The following is a 12,855-nucleotide window of genomic DNA, read 5'->3' on the forward strand; positions in this document are numbered from 1 at the left end:
CCAAGGTCAATGCCAAGAGCAATCTTCCTCTGCCCGGCCCCTTAAACTCCAAACTGGAAACATGTCACTGATGAACACGCCATGCAAACACTAACCATAGAGACAGATGTAGCTATATTAGTACTAAGCAAAAAATAACTTTTTCCTATCCTAGAAATAGACATTTTATAAGAAAAAGATTCAGTGCCCTAGAAAAATATCAAGCTTTTAAATTTGGATTCACTCAGTAACATTCCCTCAAAATGAAAGAGCAAAAGTAGAAAGAAATTAAAGGAGAAACGTGTATGCAAAATGGGAAAAGGATGCACTTTTAGTAATTAATATGGTCTAGCTAATACAGTAATCAAAATTATAGGATTCTTTTAGAAAAGAAGAAGAAACTTCGTAATTTGGCTGCTATAGTGTTCATTCCAGGGAGGAGCTTGGAAGAGAATGGGAGCAAGTGTTTCCAAGCTCTGAGGTGCAGAAACCAACCTGACTCCACATTTGGAACCCCAGAACTTGCAAATAGAACTGAGTTCATGAAGAGGAGTAGGTTCTGCGCTATCCTAGGAGGTTTTCACACTGCACCATCAATGCCCTTTCACTTGCTGCCAATTGAAACATTGGCAATTTTACAATCTCCAATAACTTGCACTCAACAAGGCAGCTGAGGTTGATGGAAAGGCAGAAGGTAAGTGGCATTCCAGTAGAACCTGTGGAATTGCCATCTTCCACAGCAGTCTGCCTCCTTCCAGTATCTCTGGCAAAGCCCCAAATCTCTGCAAAGAGTCAACAAAAACAACAGCAACAACAAAAGACTGTTCATCTGGCATTAGGTATAAAGCTCGGCGGTGGAGTCTGATTTAGCATGCCCAGGCGCTGGATTAACCCTCCAGCACGAACACAGAGGCGTGTGGAGAGAGGGAGTGTCATGTAGGGAATGGTCCCAACAGTCACCTCCAGTGTGCGATTTTACACACTTGAGTAGATGAACTGCAGGAGAGCACGAGCTGCAAGAGCAATCGGATGTTACTGAACAAGGTTTTCAAAGTATGCTTGCGCCAGCCCTTCCTTCATTTTGTAGACTGTTACGCCGGATCCTATTGAGACTTCCTTGCAACAGAAAAGATGACTTCCCTGTATTATTTCAAAATTGTAAATATTTTAACATTACACAATATTTTTAAGAGTCAGATTTAAAGGAATGAAGATGTGCCACAAATTTCAGTTTTCTGTGTAGAATATCATGTTAGTTTCAAATATTTAAGAAATTAAGTAAGATTCCCCTCCCCCACTTTCAATAAACCTGTCTCTTTCTTTGTCCTTCTCTTCGTGTTTTGAGACAGAGTCTTGCTACACATCCCAGACTAACCTCAAACTTACAGTTCTCCTCCTCCAACCTTCCATGTGCTTATATTTCATGCTTATGCCACTAGGTCAGCTACCTGCATGTTTTCTATTAAGATAATACAGGAAATACTAGTAACAGTTACCCTATCATTCTAATATACAAAATATTACAAAATTTTGCAATTCATTAAGTATGTGTGTGTACTTTTGATAGGTGTACAGGGGCTCATGTGTGTTTGGATGTGTATGTATACACATATGTACATATGTGAGGACAAACTTGGGTATCATTCTCCAGGAACCAGCCTCCTTTTTAAAGATAGTGTCTTTCACTGGCCTGGAACTTGCCGAGTAAGTTAAGCTAATAGGGTCAGCAAGCCCCAAGGATCCGCCAGTCTCCACCTCCTAAGAGGGGATTACAGGTGCCAACCACCATGCCTAGAATTTTTAATTCCATTTAATTTTTAATGGGTTCTGGGCATCAAACTCAGGTCCTTGTGGGGCAAGGAAATTCTTTACCAACTAAACCGTGTTCCCAGGCACCACCAATTGCTTCTGTGTTTAGATACTAAAACAGCTCTCTGGTAACTAATTTGGCTATCCGGTTGCATTAGCTCACAGCAACTCTAATGTGGGGAACAGTGCTTTTAAATCTTCTGCATTGAGTGCCAACATTCTAGGAAGCTTAACCCCCTACATAATCTAGCAAACGTGCAGTCTAAATGTCATCGTGTATTTCCTTTTGCTATCGCAAAACACTTGCTGCTAGGTACTGGCTCACTGTTCTGAAGGCTGGAAGCAAAAGCCATTTTGTCAATATCTGTTCTAGGTGAGGTCCCTAACACACAGCACAGCCTGCAGCAGAGACACCATTCTCTCCAGATTAACCCATAATTCTTTTGTTATCTCCGATCAGAATTCCAATTCACCAAGCCAACGCTTTGGTTTCTCTGAAGGGCAAACAAGTAATCGAGGAAAGGGGAGTGGCTCGCCCTACAGTCTTCAAACAGTCAGAAATGAGAAAAGTGACAAGCCAATAGAGGAGGCCTGCCTCCAGCGGCGAGTCCAGGAGAGAATGTGTGAGTTTGGTGTATGACTGAGGTGGTACCTAGAATCTGGGAAAACAGCAGGACCCATTAGATGTTTGTAAATTATCTGTTCTCTGGGGGATAAACTGGTCTCACTTCACAGCCTGAAAAAATTTAAACTGATTAGGAGTTAAATCTAAAAACCAAACTTCTACGTGCAAAAGTACTGGAATAAATATCAATGTGCTGGCCTCCTGGTAGAGGGAACCTCAACTGAGCTAATGTTCCCATGAGATTGGCCTAGAAGCAAGTCTGTGGGGCATTTTCTTGATTACTGATTGATGTGGGAGAACCCATCCCACTCTGGCCGGTGCCATCCTGAGCAGGCGGTCTTTGGTAGTATAAGAAAACAGGCTGAGCAAGCCAAGGATAAGAAGCTGGTTATCAGAGTTCCTCTGTGGTCTCTGCTTCAGTTCTTGCTCAAGGTCCCTGCCTTGACTTCCCCCAGTGATGGACTGTGATCAGGATCTGTAAGCCAAGAATCTATTGGTCATGGTCTTTATCAGAGCAAATAGGAAGTAACTGAGACAATTAGAGAATGTATTTAATATCTTGGAAGACTCTGAAACACTACAAAAGATGCAGGAAGTCAAATTTTAAGACATAGGTAGAAGTTTACTTGTCTGATTCTTTAAAAATTTCTGCCAACATCACAAAACTTGTATACACATGAGTAGAATCCCTAAGACATGTGACTGGGAGAGATGCTCACCATGGCCATCCATCAGGGGTAAAAAGTTGATTAGATTGCCTCTCAGCCACAGCACTCTGGAAAGTCCTCTGTCCAGCTACCATTCAACAGACGGAAGAGAACCTAATACAAATCCCTTCTTGCCATGTGTAGCTCCTAAGGATCAAACTATCAATTAGACACAGTGAATTCTTGGCAAGACGGCGATTTGGGAAGACAGACCCTACCATCAATTATTGTGCTAAGAACACAGTGCAGAACAGGGTCCCAAGAGATCAGTCTTGGAACTGACCTCCACCTGTTACGCTATAGTTCTCTTTGATAATGTTTCTTTTGATCAATCATTTCAAGCAGCTGTTTTATGCAATCAAATATCCACTAATTTAGACAAGAATTTTGATCTTGTTGTTTTTCCAGCCCTAGTCTTCCCTTTTCTCTTGGATGTTAAGAAACACTTGCCCTGGCTACTGGCAATCTTGTTTCCAGTTACACAGGAAACCATTGTCTTCCTGAGTAGTTCAACCACAGCTCTGTTGTGATGACAAGTCAAACCCTTGGAAGTCCTCTTTGTTAGTCAAATTTTCGGAAGAAAAAAAAAAACCTGAAATCAGCATCGTGTGACAAGTCCCGAGGAAACAAAAGCAAAAAACAAAAAAACTGTTTAGTTTATACTGCTAAAAATCCCACCAGTCCAGAAATCAACTTGTTTGTATGAGAAAAGCAGACACCTGTCTCGAACCCACATCCCACCCCTCCTGTCCTTGCACTTGACCTTCGGTTTTGAGAACAGAACTTCCTAGTCCTCTGGTGGAGATTCTTCTTTACCTTGATTAAAAATATTGCCAAAGATTCTAAAAGGAAGTAATATCTCATATGACATAGTACCTATGTACCAGAATTTTTTAAAGCTTCATAGAAGTTTGTTTAATCCTCTCATCCAGCTAATGAGTTGGATAGAACATGTCCTCATTGTGTAGATGGTGAAATCAGTAAGCAGATGTTACACAAGTTGTCAACGGTCCCATAAACCAGCATTCATCCTAGAGAGCCTGCTCCGACATCTGTGAGCTGACCCTGCCTTGCACACAGCCTCACACAGCAAAGGGAGGGTGGGACCTTTCCAGATGTGTCAGGACTACTCTAGGTGACTAAGATTGGCTGCAGGTCTTGGAGGTCATTGTTCAGATCCATCTGCCAATGCTTCTGTATCTTGGAAACTGCTGCCAGTTGGAGATAGAGATGAGTGGAGTATTTTAACAAGGAAAAGACAGGATGCGGGCTCGAAGCATCAAAACCAGGCTCTGTGAAACACGGATTCAAAGGGACAAAGGAGATGGTGGGTCACAGAGAAAATCCCACAGCCGTGGACATAAAGACCGTGGCCCAATATATTGTAATGTTCTTCAAATAAAACAGCCTACAGACTGGGCCTGTGAACACATGGGACTCACTGGTCAAATGTTGGTGATCTAACTAGTGCCAGGATGATAAAATAATTTCGCATAATCTGGTGTAGGGAAGAAGGGAGGCTTGAGTGAGTGAATGCACATTGTGACAAGGACCAGGCTTTGTCGAGGACACCCAAGGCCTCTCAGACACATGGGAAATCAGAAAAGCTGTGACTTATACGGTCCAGGCTCAAGAGAAAGTGCAAGGCATTTCCCTGGGAGTTCTGGAATGAGTGTTTATGAAGACTGATCAGTGTGTACAAAGACTAGCAGCTGTATCTTCCTCCTCCCCAGATGTTTATGGCCTGACACTGCTCACTCACAGAGACCTCCTACTCTGGAATTAGCCATGCCCTCCCCCTGTATGGACCTAATCAACATGCTGTGCTTCCCAGCTGCCACCGCAGAGGCTAGAGGAACCCCTCCCCACCAGATCCTAGTTTTGCTGTCCATGTCTCTGTGTATCTGTCTTCATTCCTATGTGACCGTTAGCCGGGGTTCTGGGACCCAAGTCAGTAGGGTGGCTGCCATCTGGGTTCATTGTCCTAAGAAAACATACTACAGTCACAATACAATTCTAACAGCACAAGAGGCACAACATTCGAGCTAGTGAAATGGATGCGCAGTCCTCAGAGAAGCAGAGGTTATGTTTACAGATGGGGAGGGCGAGCTAGAGGCTTTGGTTCTTTGGAAAAGTGTCCACCCTGATCAGTCATCGCACAGTCATTTCTAGCTCAAAGATTTATGGGCTAATATAGAAGTTTGCCAAGGGCTTATTACTGAAGGCTATCTCTTTGACAACCTACCATGTTGCCTGGCAACAATTTCCTTGTTGATTTCATATCTCTTCTTATCATGGTTTCTGTAACGTCTGCAAATCTATCCCTATTTTGTTCCGTCCCACGTGAAATAAAGTTCTTTTATATTCTGGGATTGCCAGGCAGCAGGAGAAAATGATGGATTTATCTAACTCCATTGTGACCTGAAAAGCTGCATCCTTGGCTATTATTGCAGCCTCAACTTCAGTTTGAGCTTAAAGCATTTCCCCAAACGCCCATGGACGATTAAAGCACCACCTGCGAAGCCCGTAACAGCAATTGCAGTCGGGATGGAAGAAAGCAGGATGTGAAATTTCAGGGCTCAGGTTCACACGCTGGGTGGATTTGGCCGGAACTAGAACTACAGAGCAGGGGAGGTCTGATCTCCGAATAACACAAAGCGGAAAGGCACAGCAGTCGAAATGCTGGAAGAGTCTTGCATAGATCAGAGAAATCTGAGATGTGTATTGTGACAAAGGTTAGGTTCATTTAAGAGAAATGTATGTTCGTGGTCTGAGTGCATGTATGTATATATGGGTACATATGAGGTGTGTGTGCAGGTACATGTATGTGGAGGCCCAAGGCATCTTTCTTTTTTTTTCTTTTTATTGAGAAAAGGAGAAAAAAAAACAAGTTTCCATCTCCTCCCAGCCTCCCATTTCCCTCCCCCTCCTCCCACCCTTCTCTTGATGGCTCTACCTTATATATCAAGGCAGAGTCTCTTACTAAACCAGCGGCATGCCACTTCAGCTGGTCTAGCTAGCCAGTTTGCTCCCAGAATCACCAGCTAGGATTACCAGTAGTTGCCATGCCTACCCAGCTTCTCCATGGGTTCTTGAGCTCTGGAACACCAGCCTCACACTTGTGTGGCATGACATTACCCTCTGGGCTTTTCCCTATGCCTCCAAAAGAAGTCTGGACAATTATTCCTGGTGGGTCTCAGCTCCTATGCTCAGAGGTCTCCGACTAATGCCTGAAATTCTGTAGCTAAGCTGTATCCGTTACCTTGAAATTTCATATACTTGTAATTTGAAGATGAAACGTTTTGAACATTTGTCCCTAGTTAAGGGTGCCATGTTGGCATGTTGTAGAGTCTTTACAAAGTATGTCCTAGTGGTAGAAGTCAGTCACTAGGGGTGAGCAAATGAATGCTAATTTCTGTGGAACTCTGTTTCATGGTCTTCTGTGGCAAGAACAATCTCCATCACATGTCCTTGCTATGCTGTAAGCTGCTCCGCCATGCCTTCCCTATCATGATGACCCCAAACTATTTTCTCCCTTAAAATAATTTGGCCATAGCAAAACAAAAGTAACCAAATACAGACCTCTTAAGGATAAAAATGCTTGCATGAAAATAATCTTTAGTTGTCATTTACATCTTAGTGACAATCAGTCACTTCTATTTTTGTGGGGAAGGAGAACGCAAGGCCAATGTTTGACAAAAGAGGAATGCCGAGGGCTCTGGGCTCAGGAGAAAATGACAAAACAATGCCCGTCTTGACATCCTTGCCGTATGAGTTTTATAACACCAAACCCACAGATAATAATTACAGACCTATCTTGGTTTCTCCTTCCGCATCAGCATTACTACCTTCATCAACAAAAGATCTGTAATTATAGATCCTCATCAGGGTCTTATTAAAATCTATGCACATAACAAAGATTCAAAATACACTGAGACAAGACTAACAAAAATGAAAGAAGTTGGCAAGTCCACTATTATAGTTAGAGATCATGGCACATGTGGCTAGGGAGACAGGACTCTTGAAATGGACTAGCTTTGTAGGGAGGATGCCCGAGTTGGGTAGTGAACTACAGGACAGTTCTGCAGGGGACCATGGACCGATCTAGTCCCTTATCTACCTCTCCTTCTCAAAAACATGCGTTCCCAAGGATGTCAGGAATACAATAGCATGAGAAAGAGGATTCTTTTCTAGAAGTCAGCTGTCTTTCTGTGCTTTAGTTCAGTTTGTCAATTGGCCCTGGGAAAACAAAGCCCAGGAGATCAAAGCCCAGGATAGCTGGCCTCTCTCAGTGGCGGTAAAATGAAGGCTTTTATGGTAGAAAATCCAGCTACTCAAGCATTCTTGAGCCTCAATTTCAAGGGCACCCTGGGTTTCCACTGTCTCATGCTGCCGGCCTGCAACTCACTGCCTGTGAATGTGTTTATCTTACCAGACACAGGGAAGATAACCAGTGCACAGTAAGATGCGCTTACCTCATCAAACCTTCTGGACTTGTTTCCAGCAAAGATGCAGAAACTGAGGGAACTAGACTGAAGGTCATAGGAGTTGGATCTAGTATATAGAGTTGAGGAGCCATCTTGGCAACTCCCATGCTTATGAAAATGTTCTGTCTCATTACAGTCTCTGTATCCACAATTCACTGTTTAAAAATGTGCTAATTTTGTGCTTGCAGACAGTATTAAGTAGTTAATCAGTGAAGATCTGGTGTTCCTAAGCCTGCATAATTGGAAGAAGTTATGATCAAATGCATCATCTGTCAAACTGCAATTCTGATCTTATCTCCACCACAGTAAAGTTGCTGTCACACTACAGGAATTCGATTAAGTGACTCAGATATTCCTTTCCTGTCCTATGATGATATATCCTGCGCCTGAACCAGAGATTGTCATCAGCTTTAAAACACACACAAAGAGCAATCCTCAGAAGGACATCACAAAATGAACGTTTAACACGCCTGGCTCTGCAGATGCCAGAACACCTGCACAGGTCCTGGCACCGCAGAGCAATGCCAGTCACTTCTATAAGAACTCAGAACCAAAGAAAGTATGACACAGGGGACAGCGCATGTCACATATGATGGTCGTGGCAGAGATTGTAATGGAGATCCCACATTACCACGGCTTGGCTCCATCCTGCACCCCGCCTCACTTCTGTCTGTGGTGTGGGTACAGGCAAGAAACACACTGCACAGCCTGGAATACAGAATACAGAGCTTGCTTAGTGATGGGACACGTTTGTTTGGAGACAGGGTCTCACATATTAAAGGAGTCGATTCCCAGATTCTCAGACAACAGCAAAAAGTATATAGTATGATAGTATCAGCAACGTGGTAGGTTTTTAAAGTCATTACCAGATATAATACGGACAGATATGATGACACACACTGCTAATTAAACGTCTCAAAATGTTGAAGCAAAATGCTCAGCACCCCAACCAGGTGAGACCCTGTAAATTTCATTCTTCAGTGATGAGGTCCCACTGCAATTAAGTTCTGCAGATGAAGAAAGTGAAAAATAAGAATGATAATCTTGACCATGAAATGGCTCAGCTAGGATTTGAATTCCAGCAGACTCACACCTGGCCCATGGTTCCTCACTGTTCACAGATGGCTGGGCTGCAGACAGAACCCTGGGTGTGGGGGCAGAGGGCAAGGCTGGGCACAGGGAGTATGCAAAGGTCTCTGTTCCTCTTACAAAGTCCAGTTTGTAGGCTGTCTGTCTTGTCAAGACTATGTGAGTGACACAGCTGGAAGTGTGCAGAACATGATCCGTGTGCCCCCTGGTGGCTCTGACTGCAGCCATCAAAAGCCGTGTGAAGACTGCTATAGGTTGTGGAAAGTCATGAGATGAAATAAGAAAAATCAAGCCACGAAACAGGTGATGTAGGTCCTCAACTTCCACATGCACACATACATTTGGAAAGTACCCAAAGGACATATACTGGACCATTCATAATAGTTACCACTGAGGCATACTGTTTTGCCCCCTTTTTTGTATAATTTTTGCAATGATTAAATATTGCTTTTGTAATGAGAGAAATAGACTCTATCGAAAGATGTTACTTTATCTATCATGTTGATCACAAACACTGAAACAACCCTGGCCTCCACTGGTCACTGGCAAGTGGACTAGGCTGAGGTGCAGCTTCAGGAAGAGTTTGCTCCAGTCTCAGCCTCACTCCTTCTGGAGAGCAGCTTTGAGGACTGCATTCACATAGACCCCAGGGAAACGTTATCCATTCGTTTTTATTATTTAGCAATTGTGTACCTTCATATTCTATACACCAAACATGATAGAAATGCAAAAGTCAATTAAAGGCAGGACCCATTCAGGAACCACACAAGTTTTCTCTTTCCTCCTATCTTCCTTAGCTACAAATTCAGTTTTGGCTGCCGTTGAGGGTGTGACGTCTCTTTTGTGTGTATTTGTATCTTGTAACAACTAGCAGTCAAGAAGCTAACAGCTTGCATGTGTGGTTGACATCTGGCTATTTTACTGTTCAGGCATCTTCTCTAGTCCCTAAGGTGTGCAGGAAATCTTCTCTAAGAGAGTAGTTGTATTCCTCATGTCTCCCTTCAGCCCCCCTCCCGTGTAGGTGATGTGTATGAACGCATGTGGTGCGGCATGTATACACAAGCATGTAAGTGCATGGGGGGACCTAAAGTTGATATCAGATATCTTCCGTGGTTACTCTCTACTTTATGAGGCAGGGTCTCTCAACTGAACCCAGAAGTTGCCAGTTCTGGTCAAGATAGCCAGCTTGTCCATGGGGTCCCGTCTCTGTTTCCTAAGTGCTTGGATTGTAGGTGCCCATCACACCTGCCAGGTGTGGCTCTTGCACTGGCTTCTGGGGATCTGAAATGTAGTCATGTTTGTCAGAGAGCAACGTTGTGGAGTTGATTCTCTCCTTCCACCTTCACATGGTATGGGAATTTGAGTGAGAATGGTTCCCATAGGCCATTTGAACACCTGGTCCCCAGTGGGTGGCACTGTTTGGTTTATTTAGGAGGCATGGCCTTCTTAAAGGAAGTATGTAGCTACAGAGGGGCTTTGAGAATTTATTATTTGAATTTCTTTTTCCTTTATGTGTATGAATGTTTTGCCTGCATGTATGTCTATGCATTGTGTGCATACAGGAACCACGGAGGCTAGAAGGCTTCAAATCTCCCTGGAACTGGAGTTACAGACTGTTGTGAACCACCATGTCGGTGCTAGAAATCAAACATGAGGCTCCTGCAAGAGCAGCCAGTGCCTTTAACTCCTGGGGTCATGCCATTTCCAGTTGCTTTCTCTACTCCTGCTTGTGTTGGGAAGATGTGAACTTTCAGCTTCTTGCTCCAGAAGCCATGCTCTGCCTCTGCAATCATGGACTCTCATCGCTCCGGAACCGTGAGCTAAAATAAACTCCTTCTTCCTTAAGTTGTCTTGGCCACAGTGTTATCATATCAGAAAAGGAACATAAATTCTGGGGATTGAATTCAGTTTTTCAGTAATATATTATTTGTGTTTTAATAAATAAAGCTTGCCTGAAGGTCAGAGGGCAAAGCAGTCATACTACTCAGCCATACAGTCCAGGGGGTGGTGGCACACACTTTTAATTCCAGGAGACAGAGGCAGACAGATCTCTGTGGCTACCCTGGGCTACACAAGATCCAGAAACAGATCCAGGTGATGGTGGTGTACATCTTTAAGCCCAGTGTTTGGGAGTCACACATTTTTGTTTTGTTTTGTCTTTGAGACAGGGTTTCCCTGTAGCTTTGGAGCCTGTTCTGGAACTAGCTCTTACAGACCAGGCTGGCCCCGAACTCACAGATGCCTGCTTCTACATCCTGAGTGAGGGGATTAAAGGAGTGCACAGAAAGTGTGTGCTAGGAGTCACACACTTTAGATCCCAGCACTAGGGAGATGGAGACAGGAGCAATATGGCTGGGCAGAGAGAGGAGGATAAAGGGGAAGAGACAGGAACTCAGTGGAGGGTGGAGTCTAAGGATTCGTGGAGACAGGATCTTGCTCCTCCAGTAGGAAGATTTGGTAGAGGTAAAAGGTCTCTCTAATGGTTGCTGCTTTGCTTTTCTGATCTGCAGGTTGAACCCCAATACCTGTCTCTGGGTTTTTACTATTCGTGCTACACAGGTTTGGATGGAGCCTTTTTCTGCTGAGCCATCCCACTCACTACCCCTACCCAGAACACTGTACTTTCTAATGCAGTATTAATAAAAGCTGGATTCTCATTTAGAATTGATAAAATGTCCTAGTTTAAAGATGCATATCTTGAAAAGATGAGTGATTATTTTTCTTACAGCAACTGGAGAGAGTCTCTGCAAGTCATTTACATAACATCATTGAATTTTATTGTGCTATGCCAGGGTAAACAAAACCTAACACCTGGAAGGTAAGGAATGAACTGGAGCTTCGCACTGCAGTTTTAGAACCTCTCAGCATGACATTAATACATGGCAACACTGAATAGCTACCTCCAGTTGGCTAGTGTCCTGACTCCCTTGTCCACTGTGTCTCACCGATTTTCCCTTAGTATGGGCTACCCTCTCATATTCAAGTGTGCTGTAGTATATACTGTTTGAGACAGTGAAGAACTGCCTTTAAATAAACGTGCTTTAAAAAAAAAAGATTCGTTCAATCAACCAAGAAGTACTCCTGACTTCTACATTACTTCACAAATGAGGGCAGGCACCACACCTGTTTTACACACCATGATGTCCTAGGCTGGTATGTCTTAGATGATTCTATGGCCTCTTAACTAGAAGGGCAGTGTTCAAGGATCTCAGTGATATGTCCTCACTCCGTCCCCAAGAAAATATATCCAAGGGAATGGAAGACTCATTTTGAATGGGACCACTTCTAGGTTCCATGATGTGTTCTTAGCTCTGAGTGACTTCATTTCCATGTTTAGTGAATGCAAATCAATGAAGACCTGATTAGTGAATCCTAGTGAGATATCAGTAAAGCTGACGGATTAGTCTCACATGAATTTGTGTTTTCCTAAGCTTCTTAAAAATTATAGTGAAGCAATCTTTAAAATTTTGCACCCTTCTCTAGAAAAATGGGGTAAAGGCCAAGCGTGGAGGCACGTGCCTTTAAACCTAGCACTTGGGAAGCAGAGGCAGGTGGATGTCTTGAGTTCAAGGCCAATCTGATAAACTGAGTGAGTTCCAGGATAGCGAGAATTATACAGCGAATCCCTGTCTTGAAAAACAAAAACAAGCAAAAAAAAATTAGGGAAAGAAATATGAGATAAATAAGGGAGTTAGTGCTACATGATGTTAAGGTCAGAAAGATGATGAAAAAAATCCAATAAGGAAAGCCAGAAACCTGCTTTTTCTCTAAAGAAGTTGTTTCAAAGTCTTGAGGTCATTCACAAGGAGTTGGGCCAGGAGGCCACCGTAGGACATCTAAACTGGAAAACTCCAAACACAGCTGACAGTTTGGGTCCCATTTAGTCACCAGAGAACACACCCAACTGATACTGTCTCCCTGTTTGACACTCAGCATGCAGGGAGCTGAACCTTCACCCACAGGCAGATAACAGAGAGGGTCCCCACTATCCAACTGGAAAGCCCTAAGAACTGACTTCCAGGGTTTTCAACAGTCTGAAAAGGAACAAAACCAATACACTGCCCTTCCATCCAAGTTCAAAGCTTTCAATTTCATGAAACTGAAAGCTTGACATGAGGAGAGAATAAAGACCAAAACAAAGAAAAAGAAAAAAAAAATA

This window comes from Microtus pennsylvanicus, chromosome 4, assembly GCF_037038515.1.
Source record: "Microtus pennsylvanicus isolate mMicPen1 chromosome 4, mMicPen1.hap1, whole genome shotgun sequence".
NCBI lineage: Eukaryota > Metazoa > Chordata > Mammalia > Rodentia > Cricetidae > Microtus > Microtus pennsylvanicus.